This window comes from Amphiura filiformis, chromosome 13 (assembly GCF_039555335.1).
Source record: "Amphiura filiformis chromosome 13, Afil_fr2py, whole genome shotgun sequence".
NCBI lineage: Eukaryota > Metazoa > Echinodermata > Ophiuroidea > Amphilepidida > Amphiuridae > Amphiura > Amphiura filiformis.
Window position 1 is genome coordinate 24,074,296 of NC_092640.1, and position 16,964 is coordinate 24,091,259.

The 16,964-nt window shown below is 39.2% G+C and overlaps 1 pseudogene; it reads left to right on the forward strand.

The window, feature by feature from the left end:
• Positions 1 to 16,964, forward strand: part of LOC140167517 (twitchin-like) — a 118,454-nt pseudogene that overhangs the window by 7,113 nt on the left and 94,377 nt on the right.

Here is a 16,964-nt window from a genome sequence, read left to right on the forward strand (position 1 = left end):
CCTAGGCTTGAAGTTATATGTGTGATAAGCTATTTGGAAAAAAGCAAATCAGCACTGAAGATAGCATCTGCAAAAAGCTCTTATATATTTGCATTGGCCATCATAACACTTTTAACTGGGTTTGTTTGTAATAAGTCATTCAAAAGCATACTTTGCATATTATAGGTTATTTTGTAAAGTAAGAAAAGAGTACAAAAGATATTAAACTTACAAAAGCAAATGACTTGTTTGGGGCTCGAGCAAACTGACATATGAAAATATTTAGAGGGAAAAAATCAAGACTCAGCGGGGATTGAACCCCGGTCACTGGATTACCGGTCCAGAGTCTTACCACTGCACTGCCTGAATTCACAGTCGGTACTCGAGCAATCTCAACTTAAGTCCCCATGATAACTCTCTCATTGTGTCTCAGCGGCCAATTATATATTAAATAACGAAGAAGGAGGCGGCCTATATGCTTCTCCCTAGCTGGGCGTAAGACAATGCGAGACACAAATTAGTATATGTGAGGATCGGAAATAAACGATGCAAATGCTCAAAAAATATTGATGTATAGCCACAGACAGCATAGAGGCCACCCAAAATAATTAATTTTTTGTTAAAATGTTGTTCCTTTTAAATATGAAGCAATATTTCATTTCATTGACTTATTTCATAGCAAATATAAGCTTATAGTACAACTTGAATACATTTTTCTTTGAACAGTTGCACCAGAGGCACCATCTATCCCAATGGTCGCTGACATCACAGCCAACTCCATGAACCTATCCTGGTCACCGCCAAGCGACGATGGAGGCAGCCCTGTCATCTCATACATCATTGAGAAGAGGGAGAAGTATGGCAAATGGGTGAAAGCCAACTGGCAACCTGTTACTGATACCAAATTTACAATTGGTGACTTGATTGAGGGACAGGAATATGAGTTCAGAGTGTGTGCTGAGAACAAGGCTGGACCAGGCAAATTTAGTGATGGTACAATGCCTCACAAGGCTAAGAACCCATATGGTAAGTTTGTGATTCGGCATTTTCAAATGTTAAAGTTGATCCTTAGGTTGTCACTCCTGGACATCATTTAGACTTTGATTTCCAGGGTGGTATAGTTTGAGCATAACCCATAGCAACATGGGAACAAGGCTGTAGCTTTTAACTAGCATTTGAGCAAGAATTTGGATTGATAATAAGGATTGGTTGAAGCTGGTTGACTTGCATACTAGAGGTCACATCCCACTTCAGTCCAATGTGCTTCCCTCTTGAACTTTCATCTTGATGATTAATTTAAAGTTTTGTATATATATCTTAAAATGGACTTTTCCAGTTGAAGGTCACTCTCCCCATGGAAGGTTTAGGAAATCTTCCACAGGGGGAGTATGAATGGAATTGGCACATTAACCAACTCTATATGAAACTCTCTCTCTGTGGAATATTCAGGTTGAACCTTTCTCAGAGGGTGCATAAAGTTCAAATGGATTTGCCAAATATGTTCATTCCATTTGAAATTCATACTCTCTGTATAAAAGATATTTACAAAATTTTCCACAGGGTAGTGTGGTTTTTTAATGGATTAGCCCATAAAAGTTCATGTTTTTGTGTTCAATCATGCTTGTTTTACTAGTAATAACGTAAACCTAAATCTAGAACATACAATTATCAAGATGGTATTATTCCTACCTTGCAGATGTTCCAGGCCCACCAGGAGTACCTCAATTTGACAACATCAACCCAACATCCCTAACCGTATCTTACACTGCACCATTGTCTGATGGAGGAGCCCCCATCTTCAACTACATCATTGAGAAACAGGAACGCTTCTCTACCCGATGGGCACGCGTCAACGTGGAACCGGTAAAGGGATTGTCGTATATTGTCACAGATTTGATCCAAGGAGACGAGTACACATTCAGAGTGTCTGCTGAGAATAAAGCAGGAGTTGGAAAACCAAGTGACGCATCTAAGCCAGTGGTACCTAAACCACCTTATGGTAAGTTGAATGCAAAATTGGATCCAGGTAAAAACAAATTTTGAGACAAAAATTCTACTCCCTAAAGGTAATCCCACAGGCTCCCTCAAAAAGAACAATAAGTTTGAAGCGAGTTAAGTTAATGTCTAGTTGTTCAGGGTTATAGCTAGGAAAGTTTGAGTGCTGGGCGGACAGTGGCCAAAATGTAAATATTCAGGAAGATCTTGCAAAATAATGGTAATATTTGGTAAAATATGTACATTTTTACATCTTTTGTGCGACTGAGTGGTGGTCTCTTGTCTCAAATTTAACCTTTAGTGGTGGGCTCCAAAAGTGAGTGGTGGGCTCCACCACCCGGCACCGCCCACCATAGCTACAACCCTGTAGTTGTTAATCTCAGTAAGCTATTCTTAAAAAGATTAAAATGTTTTTATTCTTCATGGGGATCACCTGATTGTGCCTTTCAGTTCTCCACAGCCACTTTTGGTTCTTGACCTTGATTAGCTTTGTGCAAAGCATTGTTCTTCTTTTTAACATTTTCTGCAGTGGAAGAGCACTGAAGCAAATTGTAGCCGTTGCGGAAGACAGTACTTTAAAATGAGCGGGTGTTTAATATCATATATTTATTACAGATGTACCAGGCCCTCCAAGCACTCCTGAAATCTCAGATGTTACCGGCACCACCATGCTGTTGTCCTGGACTCCACCGAAGTCTGACGGAGGTGCTCCTATCACAGGCTACTTTGTAGAGAAGAAAGAGAAGCATGCCACCCGATGGTCACGTGTCAACAAAACATCTGTAGCAGAGACTAGTATGAAGGTGAAGGACTTGACAGAAGGCACAGTGTATGTGTATAGGGTGTGTGCTGAAAACAAAGCTGGTGTAGGAGAGCCTAGTCAGCCAACCATACCAACTCTGGCTAAACCACCTTATGGTAAGTAACTTTATTTACCTGTCAACTTTGGATTGTATTTGTTTAAAATTCAAGTGAAGAGAAGGAGCAAGGTATGAGGGAAAACAAGTAAAACACAGACAAAATGCACGGGGACTACTCACAGACAAGCACAACCATTGTTTCAAGCAGATACAACAAGTGCGGCAAACAAAATATTAAATCAAGTTCAAATTCAAGTAAAAGCTTATAGCAGGTTCAAAGTGATCAAGCTTAAAGTTGTGCACCGAATGTTCTATATTGTTGCTTCTATACAACTTTGAGAAATTCATCACATTATAAATAATCATGATAAGTATAAACGAGAAGTTGTGAGAACTTGTCACTGTTATTTATAACTTTCTCATATATGGCAAATTCTTCTATTGAAAAAGTATGTTTTTATGATTTGTACGGATTAGAATAAGGTGCCTGTTGTATCATATTAAGCATTATTTATTTATTGCAAGATTGATTATGATCATTGGAAACACAAACATGTGGTCAAAATTGAATTCTTATATTCATAATATTTTCTCCCGCTAGACAAACCAGAAGCACCAAGCACACCAACCGTATCAGACATCCAAGCCACATCAATGACCCTAACCTGGACACCACCACATTCTGATGGTGGAAGCCCAGTCATGAGCTATGTCATCGAGAAGAAAGACAAATTTGGCATTCGCTGGTCCCCTGTAACAGACACAGACTCACCAGATACGACAGCTACTGTGACTGGTTTAAGTGAGGGATCAGAATATGAATTCAGAGTGTTGGCTAAGAACAAAGCTGGAGTTGGAAAACCAAGTGACACTACTGGCTACAAACTGGCCAAACCACCATATGGTAAGATGAAAAAGTGGGAGTCAACATTATTTCTTTAAATAAAGCGCAGTGATTTATAGTGTGCTACGTACAGGCACAATGCCTATAGACGTTGATCCACAAGCCTCAGCACACTTGACAGGTTATTTAGACCACTTGTAGTAACTATACTGTAGATATAAAGAATAGGGCTACATCAATGTCAAGGTTGTAGGGAGCAGCCTGTACAAAACTCAGGGAGCTAATCCTGGCTGTGATGGTTATTCTTTATGTTGGCTGATTAGGGTTCTGTGCTTGCATAGAGCTACATCTCTAAATGATGCTTAATGGTTCATAAGATGTGTCTTGGGCCAAATTGATTATCGACACTTTTTTGGATTTCTAGATCAGAAATTATTCTCTTACCAAATATTTAGTATGCAAAATATCTTGGTGTAGACTATTCATTCAATTGGTAAAATGAAAGTATAAAATTAAATCAAATACCAGAACTTGCATTTTGTTAACATGACATTTTGTCTGATACTATCAAATGCAAGGTATCAACCTCCAATTTACTACAAAATTTTGAAATGTCACAAATTCATCAAAACTCATGCAACTGACAAGAAAACATAATTAATAATATTATGATCCCAAATGCAAGTGACATGTCTGTAAAATTATTCAAGTAACTTGATCACATTTTGGAAATGCCATAGTCCTTGACGAAATACAATGATCATGTTCCTCTTCCTGCTAGTCTCTGACAATCTTCATTATACACCCTATTTTCAGATGCTCCTGGTGCTACAAGCACTCCAGAGATCAAAGACAGAAAACCAGGTGAAGCAACCCTCAGCTGGTCTCCACCAGAGTCTGACGGCGGTGCAGAAATCACCGGTTACGTCATAGAAAAGAAAGACAAATTTGGCACATGGTGGTCACGAGTTACCCCAGCCACCGTCACAGGCACAAGTTTCACTGTGACTGGCTTGCCAGAAGGACAAGACTGCGAATTCAGAATTGTCGCTGAAAACAAAGCCGGACTCGGATCCCCTAGCCAACATGTGACATATGCAGTGAAACCACCAACTGCTCCAAGCACTCCGGAAGTCTCAGACATTCAAGAATCATCTGTGGTTCTCAGCTGGTCTCCACCTGAAGATAACGGTGGTGGTACAATCACCGGGTACATCATTGAGAAGAAAGAACCAGGCAAGGACACCTGGGTGCGTGCAACAAGGGTGCCTGTGAAGGAGACTAAGTTCAAAGTGACAGATCTTGTGCCCAAGCATGAGTATGAATTCAGGGTTACTGCAGAGAACAAGGCAGGCATTGGAGAGCCTAGCAAGGCATCACAACCAGTCCTGGTGAAGCTTCCATATGGTAAGATTTTGTTGGAATTTGACAAAATATGCATATTTTAATAAAAAATACTGTTGTAATGTTTATTCTCTGGGATTGTCATAAGTTTTGAATGAAGCATTAAGCATTCTGTAACTATGTGGAGTATTTGGAATCATAGTTTTCGGAAAGGGATTATTGGCTAGAATTCAAAAGGAATTTCAAACATACCTAACTTGGTGTATAGACACTTTGCGAAAACATTTGATAATTTATAGGCAGCATTTTTCTAATCACAATTTAAAAATATCATTACCTTATCATGAGGAGTATCTAAGGACTAGATTTGATTGTATCCAGTAGCCAGGGCCATACATACTTATCAAATAACATGTTGAATTTTATCACAGATGAGCCTTCCCAACCAGATGCCCCTGATGTCTCTGAGGTGACAAAGAACTCCATGCTAGTAACCTGGAGACCACCTTCATCCGACGGAGGTTCCAAGGTCACCAACTACACCTTAGAGATGAGAGAAATCTTCACCAATCGCTGGGTACAGGTCACCAAGATGCCTCAGCTGAAGGAGAAGGTTACTAATCTGACACAGGGCAAGGAGTATGAGTTTCCATGTGACGGCACACAATAAGGCTGGACCTAGCAAGCCAAGTGAACCATCAAATGGAGTCATGGCCAAAGATCCTTATGGTGAGAGTTTGTTGATGTTGCTGTCTATGTCTTTCTTTTTCAGTCCACAGGATTTATCTTTTAACTTTTTCCCTATAGAGGCCCTGCATGAAATTATCGATTGGTTCCAAACAAAGGATTTGAGCCGGTGTCCTTCACCGTAGTTATGGCGGAGTGCAGTCACATTCAATCAAATGTTGTCATCAACCTATTTGATCGTAGTGCAGGGTTACGTGTGTGAGACGAACTGTCACGGTAGATTGCAATCATGCTTTTGTTGAATGCATTTGAGTAGTCCGCCATATTTACGGGATGATACGTCACATGCAAGGCCTCTATTTTTTGATGTGAACTCTTTCAATGTCAATATCAAACAAATTTATTTTCATCAAAATTAAAACATACAAGTAACAAAAACATGATAAAAAATGATAGGTTTTTTAACCTCTTTAGGTTTCAAAAATGTGAGTCTTGTTGGTCAGTTAAAAATTCACACATGATGATGTAACAGATCAATTTCACATTACAGCAAACATATCATACATACATTATGGCCCACAATGGGCTATTACAGTCACAATTCATACACCCCTGTGGAAGATGTGATCTTAATCTCCCAAATAGGCGTGTATATTTCAAATGGAGTCAAACATTTTGAGTAGCCCCATGTAAAATTCACACCCCTTTGTGGGAGATTAAGGTTATGTCTTTCATAGGGGGTGCATGGATTTCAATTGCAATAACCCAATGACCTCATTGCCTCATGCCACAGTGGCAAAGTTCATTAACCTTCATTCAATAAACGCAGCTCAAATGCTGGTCTCAACTTATGGATTTACTAGGTTTCAGACCCAGCACATTCAAAGTTCAGTATATGATTATGCAAACATATCATGATTGAAAGAACTCTGCCCTGACAGATTAGCTTGTGTGAGATCCTATGGAGATTCAACATTCTTTATCTTCTCATCTTAGATGCTCCTGGAGCACCAAGCAAACCTGAAATATCCAACATCCAAGAAACCTCAGCTACTGTCAAATGGACCGCTCCATCCTCTGATGGAGGTGCTCCAATCACTGGCTACATAGTTGAGACCAAGGATTCCTACAGTACCAGATGGTCAGTAGTCCAACGTGATGTGCCAGAATGTACCTTCAATCTGAAGAACCTACGTGAAGGATCAGAGTATACAGTGAGAGTAACTGCACATAATAAGGCTGGAGATGGCAAGCCTAGTGAGCCATCAGCATCATTTGTGGCTAAGAAACCATATGGTAAGGATATTGAGCATGTTACTTTTAAAACTATTATGTACAGGGTAATATAAGATTTAGTTTTTATAGTCTATTGGACAAAATTGATAGTCTGCAATATTTGTAGGGATATTGAAACATGAAGCCATTCTATGGAAAATGAGTATGACTATATGGTCTTTGTTTATACAGAAGTGTGTAAAACATTTTTATGATACATGAACAGTATTAAATATATACATATTATAGTTCAACACAAATGTATTCTCATGTCAATCAGATAGTGCTGTTGAAATATCAAAAATAGTAGTAACATTGTCCAACTCAGACCAGCATATGTTTACCCGATATTGGAATTGTCATGGTTTTATTTAAAGCAATCATAGTCCTTATTGTGAAGTTTATAATTATAGCTTCTAAAGTGTATTGAGTGATAAGGGGATGATGGTGCAGTGTTCCTTTATCTTTTACCTTATTAACTATGTACCAATTTATACCACTTTATTTTTCAGATGTGCCAGATGCACCCAGCAAGCCTAGAGTATCCCACGCCTTGGCCTCATCAGCTACAGTCTCATGGGCTCCATCAGCATTATATGGGGGTAGCCCTGTCACAAGCTATGTAATTGAGAAACGTGAGGGTGGTAGAGGACGATGGACCAAGTGCAATAAATTTGATGTTCCCGAGACGACCTTTAGTGTGACGGACCTGAACGAGGGTCATGACTATGAGTTCCGTGTGAGCGCAGTGAACAAGGCTGGTACTGGCAAACCTAGTGCTGTATCAGAGACTATCAAAGCCAAACCACCATATGGTATGTTGCTCTTAAAATATATGTACTTGTTTCGTTGTTCAAAGATATTCATATTCATAACTTCATTTCATGAATGATGATAAGATTTAGTTTTTGGTATGATTTCTGTAGTCAGGTTTGTAACTCTTCATTGATTTGTCATACAAAGGACTACTGTTTACATCAAAACTGTATTGACAATGAGCCAGTGCTGAAAAGATATAAAATTGCCAAAATCAGACATTGAAGCTAACCTTATGTGAATCTGTTTCCTTTCCTTCTGCCTCAACAGTTGCTCCTGGCTCACCAAGCACCCCAGAAATCAGTGACGTCACAGCCCATACACTTAACCTCAGATGGCGACAACCCAAAGATGACGGAGGCAGTCCTGTGACAGGCTATATCATAGAGAAGAAGGAACCCTACAGTATACGATGGATACAAGTTGGCAAGACAACAGATACAGAGTTCATTGTCTCTGGACAGAAAGAAGGTGATGAGCTGGAGTTCCGTATCATAGCAGAGAACAAGGCAGGACCTGGCAAACCAAGTAACGCATCAGAGAAAGTTACAATGAGACCACCCTATGGTAAGTCAAGCTGGAGTAAAACTAACAGCAAAGAATTAGAGGAGAGAATGTGGAAGTCCTCTATATGGGATTGTCATACATGCACTAAAATCATGTACATAAAGCCTCAGCACTTTGTGTATTAAATTTTTACGTAGCTTTAGATAAGCAGACACTAAAACACTAAAAACAAAGGCTGAAGGTAAATTTATTTCTGAACAGTTCAACCAAGTTACTACTGAATTATGGCAGTTATCAATCAAGGAGCAGAATTATGTGTAAAGCCTTCATAATATTCAGCCTAAGTTGTATATCAAAGCCCTTTTAATTACATTAACTTCGGCAGTTAGTATCACAATTATTACTAACAGCATTATTTTGCTTAGTTGTATAAATTTTGTATAATTGTATCACTATGGTTATAACCTTTAACCTTTTACAGTTGCACCAGGAGCTCCAGGTCAACCTACAGCTTCAGACATTGATGCCACCCACATGACAGTCCAATGGACACCGCCAGAGTCTGATGGAGGATCACCAATCACCAACTTCATTGTTGAAATGAAGGAACAGTTCTCCTCCGTCTGGAAGGCAGCAACGCCTTTGGATGTGAAGACTCCAAGCCTAAAAGTGACTGGACTAAAGGAGGGTGGCGTCTATGAATTCAGTCAGTGCTCAGAACATAGCTGGCGTATGCCTAGCCCAATATCAGATGCATACACTGCTAAGCCACCATATAGTAAGTTTGTGTCAAATTAAAACTTGGATGTTTAAAACATGGGTAATCCAAAATGTCTATTTGCAAATTTTATTTGCAGATTAAAACTGAAGGAAAATGTAGCTTTTGAAAACTCACATGTTTTGCATGGAATGATACTGTGTTTCATTTAAGTTTGGCCAATGGTTTTATCATTTTCAAGCATAAATCCTCAGTCTGGATACAAAGCTAAAAAGAAGATGGGTATTTTGCTTTGCCTCAGTATAAGTGTTCCAGTATGCGTTGGTTCCATGTCTCAGTTGAGTCCACTTCATTATCTGCATGGCTCTCTGATATTATTACTTTTTATTTTGACAGAGAATTAAATGATGTCTGAATGCAACCTGAATTTTATTTAACAACTTGGGATATTATAGATATGGGCTATTCCTGTTGAAATCTATTCATACCCTGTTGAAGACATCACCTCAATCTTATACACAGGGAGTGTGAATTTCAAATTCAGTGACCAGAATTGGTGACTCCATTTGAAATCTACACCCCTGTGTGCCAGAGATTAAGGTCTTGTTTTAAGGTGTATGTATTTCAACTGCAATTGCTCTATTTATAGAAAGTTTGTATGAAGTAAGTTAAGTAAACATAACAATTAAATTAGTGTTTTCCCTACTTTCCAACTCTAGCTACTCCTGGCTCACCAAGTACCCCAGAAGTATCAGACATCCAAGCAACCTCTATGACCGTCACCTGGCAAGCACCAGAGAAAGATGGCGGCAGTCCGGTCACCGGCTACACAGTAGAGAAATGTGACGCCAAGCACCCAGGAAGATGGGTGCGAGTCAACAAGACACCTACCAGAGACACCCAAATGTCAGTGGAGGATCTTCACACTGGAAATGAGTATACCTTCAGAGTTACTGCACATAATTTGGCTGGAGAAGGAAAGCCTAGTGATGCTTCAGCTTCTAAGCTTGCTAAACCACCATATGGTAAGATATCCAGGGAAGACTTTAGGATAATTGCCAATAGCTCAAGAGATAAGGATAGGTTTTAGAGTTAGGGATAGTTTTTAGGAATAGGGTTAAGATTAAATTAGTTAGTGTGAGGATGAAGAGATTCAGTTAAGGGTCGTAAGATGATGCAAGATCCAAAAAAATATATATGCAAGGATTGCAACAGAGGGTTTGGGCCAAAGACACTTGAGAGAGGAAGTGATCAGGACTACACCTTGTTTCACCTCAAGTTTGGTAGTGACATAGCTAGCTACATTATGCGTGTCATAGTATCAAATCACACTCGATATCCTAATTTCAAGAGAGCCTATACACACATGTACCAGGGTGTTTTGTCAGCACTGAGGCACTGATGTCTCCATCAAACTCAATGTGGAACAAAGTTTAGTCAAGATTGGTACAAATTGACATTGTTTTTTTTTTCTTTTGATTTAATGTAGGGCAGTCTGCTTGAGCTTTCATTAGATGTTAAAACACATTAATCAGAATCAATTGAAAGCTTATTGTTTTATTCACTTTCGGAATTGTAAGCAATATATTTATGCACACATCTTTATAAATTACTTTACTTTTACAGATGTACCAGGAGCTCCATCTAAGCCTACCATCAAGGATGTACTAGCCACACAAATGACTGTGAAGTGGACCCCGCCTGAATCGGATGGAGGTGCACGCATCACAAATTACATCATCGAAAGAAGGGAGAAATTCTCCACTCGATGGATCCGTGTCACCAGAGATACCATCACAGAGACAACCTTTACAGTCACTGATTTGTTGGAGGGTACGGAGTATGAGTTCCATGTGTTGGCTGAGAACAAGGCTGGCGTTGGACCTGCTAGTCCCCCATCTGACTCCATGGTTGCTAAACCACCATATGGTAAGGGTGGCAATTATATGTTCAAATTGGTATTTGTTATCATAAAGTGTCTGTTTGACAAGTATGAAATGTTAAGCTTTTGTTTTAAATTAGTTCTGACCTCTTCAGGACAAAACTATTAGGAGTAATGCAGTCAATATTTGAATATATTTCAAATTTTCACAATAAACTAATGTAGGTATGAACATTTCACAAGTTCAATAAATTAGTATTCATGCTACTGTAGAAAAAAAAACAATCATTAGGATTCTAGCCAAGGACCAAGAGTTGACTTCAGTTCAGTTCAGTTCAGCCTTGACTTACAGTGCTTTACTATCTGACTTAATGATCAGATGTTATTTCAGAATGTTGAAAGGATAATTCTGACTGACGTTAAATCTGTTTATATGCCCAAGGCTGGTACCAGTTTCAAGATGTTGAATGCATGATTCTGACTAACATTAAATCTATTTCAATGTCCAAGGCTGTGGTACAAGTTTTAAAAAATGGGACATGATACCTTACCAATAATTTTTTGTCAATTTTACAGTTGCTCCAGGCCAACCAGGCATGCCAATCACATCAGACATTACAGCTACGTCATGCACTCTCAACTGGTCTCCACCCACGGAAGATGGTGGATCCCCCATCACAGGCTACACCATAGAGAAACGTGATCGCTTCAGTCCCAGGTGGACTAGAGTCAATCTTGGTTCCAGTGACGGAGACTACATTCAAAGTGCCAAGCCTGAGTGAAGGGAATGAGTATGAATTCAGAGTAACTGCTGAGAATTTGGCTGGATTGGGTACACCAAGCGAGGCCTCAACACCTATCGTGGCTAAACCGCCATATAGTAAGTTTGTTTGTTTGTCAAAAATGGAATGCAAAGTAATGAAAGTGGGACAAGAAAAGTAACAAACTGCCCCAGAGGATACAAAAGGTTATAGGATAAAGCAACTGCAAGCGCAAGTATCCTATGTGAACAGACATATATACACAAAATGTTGGTCAGGTTATGCGTACACAATCATGGCTTGCTATACCTGGTCTTGTGCCCACACCAGACAGGTCAGTGGTTCAAAAAGTGATGGGGGAAAACAAATTTCTCTTCATCTTCTTACTTTCTGAAACTTTAGTGTTAAGTGAACACTAAATATCAAATGAAGCTTATAACCAGCAGAATATTATGTCATAATATTTAGAATTATATATTAGGAAAAACATATTACACATATTTTACTAATTTTTTTTTTTCATGATATGAAAATTTATTTTTCAATGTTATATCTTTTATGTTTTTCACTTAACAATTTATGACATTTTGTGTCAGATTTAAATTCTGCTTTGTACTGGTTTCAATATTTAAGACTTCATGATGACTCTAACATTTAATTATGATTTATGTTTCTTTAGCTGTCCCTGAAGCTGCATCAGCTCCCATCATCAGTGATGTTCAAGCCAACTCAATGCAACTCAACTGGTCTCCACCAAAGTCTGATGGTGGCAGTCCCATCACGGGCTACTACGTGAGAGGAAAGACAAGTTTGGTACCAGATGGAGCCGTGTCAATGTTGAGCCTGTGAAGGAGACTAGTTTCAAAGTCACAGGGCTGACACAAGGAGATGAGTATCAGTTCAGGATTGTGGCAGAGAATAAGGCTGGACCTGGTAAACCTAGTGATGCATCGGAAACTAAAGTGGCCAAGCCACCATATGGTGAGTGTAATGGTTCCTCAACCTCTGTTTGTATGCCTTACTCAAGGCAGTAAAGTAAAATCAAAATTTTCTCAATAACTGCTCATTTTGCAGGAATCTGTCATGCTAGGTGGCATTACGTTTCACTACCTGGAGAGAATTGACCAAAAAATGAATTCCCTCATGAGGTTCGTATCTGTCAATGAGTTGACCAGATCACAAGGCTGTCATTATAGCTAGAGGCAGTATATAACACAAATGGGTCAATGAGTTACACAAAAATGATCTTGTGTGGTATTTGGTTCCCAGGAAGTGAGTTTTGCCTGAGGCAATTTGTGGTTAAATGTTGATCCCTCACTGCAAGAGATATTACCGTCAATTTGGTTGAAAAAGGAGGTGAGACATGATCAAATCTCTCCAGGTAACAAAACGTAATGGATTCTTTGCATCATTTCCTTTCTGAAAATGTATACTTTTATCCATTTATCATCATTATGTTTAAAGATACAGTAAAAACAATATCTATATTACGGCCGCAAGGAAAACATACAGACCATAGTTAGCTCTCTTGCATTAGAGACACTGCTTTGGGGGGGGGGGGGGGGGCTCCGTGCTTATAATGTTGAAACATTGAAATAAGTAAAGACAAGCCAAGGTAAAGTGCATGTTTTGTCAAATATTAACATTTTGTGTAGAAACTTGTGCAGTGTTACTTTATTAAGAGAAACAGAGAATGTGTAATTGATAAAAATACCCAAACCTACTTTTTAATTACCTTGCTACTGCTTTTATTTTAAATTTCTAGATGTGCCTGGACCCCCTGGCATACCCACAATCAGCAAAGTCACAGAGAATGCCATGACTCTAACCTGGGATATCCCCAAGTCTGACGGAGGAAGCCGCATCACTGGCTACCAAATCGAGAAGAAGGAGAGCATGAGCACAAGATGGATCCGTGTTACCACGGATACGGTCTCTGATACAACATTCAGAGTGACCCGTCTGAGCGAAGGATCAGATTATGAGTTCAGAGTGTCTGCTGTTAATAAGGCAGGAGTTGGGCCACCTAGTGGTGCATCAGGGAAGAGGAAGGCTAAAGCACCTTATGGTATGTACCAACTCATCACTCATTTCTGGCAATGCGTATTATTGTTTAGTTTCTCAATTTCTCAATCATTGAAGGTACATGCAGAAGTCTATACCTGCTGAACCATACTTTCACCCACACTTTGCATGTAGCAACTTTACCCTGTCAGAAACAAATTGTTTGATACTGCATTGGGCTGTTCCAATTGAAATCCACCTACCCCTTATGTAAGACATGACCTAAATCTCCCATACAGGGAGTGTGAATGTCAAATCCATTTGTAGAAGATTACGGTCATGTCTTCCATAGAGAGTGTATCGATTTCAACTGGAATAGCTTGCTTTGTTACAAAAAAATAAGTTTTGTGCAAAATACTTATATCTTTGTATGCATTTTTAATTTGGCTGATTTAATGTCAGCTCTTCATCAACCCCATACATAACCACATTCTCTGGTATCACATATAGTGCAGATTCCTAAATCATAAATTATCAAAATATAGTAAATTAATACACAGTTGACATGATTTCATTTCCCTTCAGATGTGCCAGGAGCACCTGGCAGACCAGTTGTCTCTGATGTAACAGCCACAAGCATGCATCTCAGATGGGCGGAACCAGATACAGATGGTGGAAGCCCAATCACAACCTATGTAGTCGAGAACGTGACTGCTTCAGCACCCGCTGGACTCTGGTCACCATGAGGTGATACCACCGAGCCTAGTATTACTGTGACTGGATTGGTAGAGGGTCAGGATTATGAATTCCATGTGGCTGCACAGAACAAAGCTGGAATGGGAAAATTCAGTGAACATTCAGATGCAACAGTTGCTAAGCCACCTTATGGTAAGTCAGACTGCATGTTTATTTTTGGGACAGGTCACTATTTCAAAGTTCTGATATTCCAAAGGTCCATTTTCCAAAAACAAATGTTTGGACTAGCAGACTTTTATTTCATAATAGCGGACCTTCAGTATAGGAAAAGTATGTGGTTTGAAATAACAGACTTTCGAATGGTACGCTGTAACATTTGGGCTTCTAATTATTAAAACAGTCATTTGCAGCTGAAACTTTTATAGTAAAGGTAAAAATACATACTATGCTCTTTTGTTCATTCCACAAACATGCTCAATTCCACTCCTCTATTGAGAAATGTTGGCATGAGTATATATCACAATCTTTTAGCTATCAAAGTTGTCAGTCATTGTTGATTTCATTGAACATAAACATAAAGATTGTGGGATAGGCTTTTACGACGGGAATTCATAACAATTAGTAGGTTTTTAGCGGGTTCGCCGTCGGACAAGTTTAGAACTGTCAAGCTTTCGTGTCAACTAGTTTCTGTTGACAAGGGGCAGTCTTCAGCAAACGGCTCTTTTCAGAGTCATCAGTAGACAAGGGGCGGTCTACATGTCTCATTCTTAGGTACTTTGTCCTGAAGAAGTCAGAGCTACTCCTGACGAAAGCTTGACAGTTCTAAACTTGTCCGACGGCGAACCCGCTAAAAACCTACTAATTGTTATAAACATAAAGTCCTAAAATGTTTACAAATGATTGTTGATGAAATGCCAGTATGGAAGAGGGTGTTCTTTATTCCATAAAGTGATACTCTGACATAATTTTCAAGCCCATATTGTATTAAATGTTACATACTTCACCAATCCACTTCAACATTTTATCCTCCTATCTGTAGACGTACCTGGAGCGCCTGGTGTGCCAGATGTCTCAGACATATTGGCAGACTCCATGACTGTCTCCTGGACTCCCCCAACATCCGATGGAGGAAGCCCTATTACTGGATACACAATTGAAAGGAGAGATACTGGTAAGGCTTCATTGTGGTATCTAATAGCAAAACTGGTTAAGTGTGTTTTTCTCTAAAACTGACCCAGTTGGTGAATTTAGATGTAATGAGGCAAAAAAAAAGTTGCTTGCTTGTCCTCGTCCGACCGATCATCTCGGCAGTCCTAACCGTAAAACCTTTTTTTTTTAAAGTGTTTTTTTTTTACAATTTCCCTAAAAAAGTCTTAACCTTTTCATCTAAAAACTGAAGATATAAAAGAAATGTTGTAAAATACCATTTCCTGCATGTTTCCCCCCATCTAGTTGTACCTGGCTAAGGGTTCTGATATTTGGTATTATCATCCTCAGTGTCTACACACGTAAAACATTGTTGAATTTAAAATGCAGTATTTTAAGTCTGCCAGACATGTACTTGCAAATAAAATTGTGCTTACTTTGAATTTGGCTTTTGGGGAAATTCTGTGGTCAGTGAGTGTTATATATAAAAACAAGTACTTCACATTATACTTTCGGTACTTGAAAAAAAAAGATATACTGAAAAAAAAAAGCTTTTTCCGACAGACTGACCAAACTTCTGGACAAGCAAACAGGTTTTTTTTTTCTGAGCATGCTAGAATGACAAAATGATGCAGAAGAGGCTGCTGCTACTGTGAGTTGAGATTCCAGGCATAAGCAATGTTCCTGGTCACAGCAATTCACATTGTGAATTTAGTAGTTTCAGTATCTTGTCTGAGTATGACAACTGCACTCTCCATATAAAATAAGATAAATAAATGTTTGTGATTTAAATATTCACTTCACCATAAGATACCAGCATACTTGTATCAGTTTAGTGTGATTACCACAACAGCTGCCCATTACACCTTGGTATGGTGAGGAAATTGAGGTAATGCGCCACAATCTCAAGCTACCCCACAATTCTCGCATTTCACAATCTATGCGCCCCCATTCAGGTTTAAATGTGACAGTCGTCATAGCGCGTTGAATTGTGGGAAATTGGTCGACAAGCCAGACCCGGAAGTAGATATCACCAAGCACTCGCACATAATTTTGCATTCAGTTGTCACAAATACAACGCAGGAACATACGCCATTGTCGGTTTAAAATGTTATTATGATGTTACATGCAAATGCACACTAAAACAGCAATTTTACAATTACAGTAGATCCATTTACTATCTATTGATGACACGGCATCCTTCGTGAAGCTGTTTTCAACATCTTTATTATCACACATCCAATGGCCGCTAGAGCGGCGATGTCGACTCTGGAGGTCAAAAATTTGACTGCTAAGAGCAACCGCTGGCGGCACATCGTATTGTGAAATGCGAGAATTGTGAGCCATAGTATTTGCAGCTGCACCACCATGCTGTTGTATGATTGCTACATCTCCATCCATATTTACCTCATAACTCAAAATTGTTAATCTGTGAATGGAAGGTGTGGAA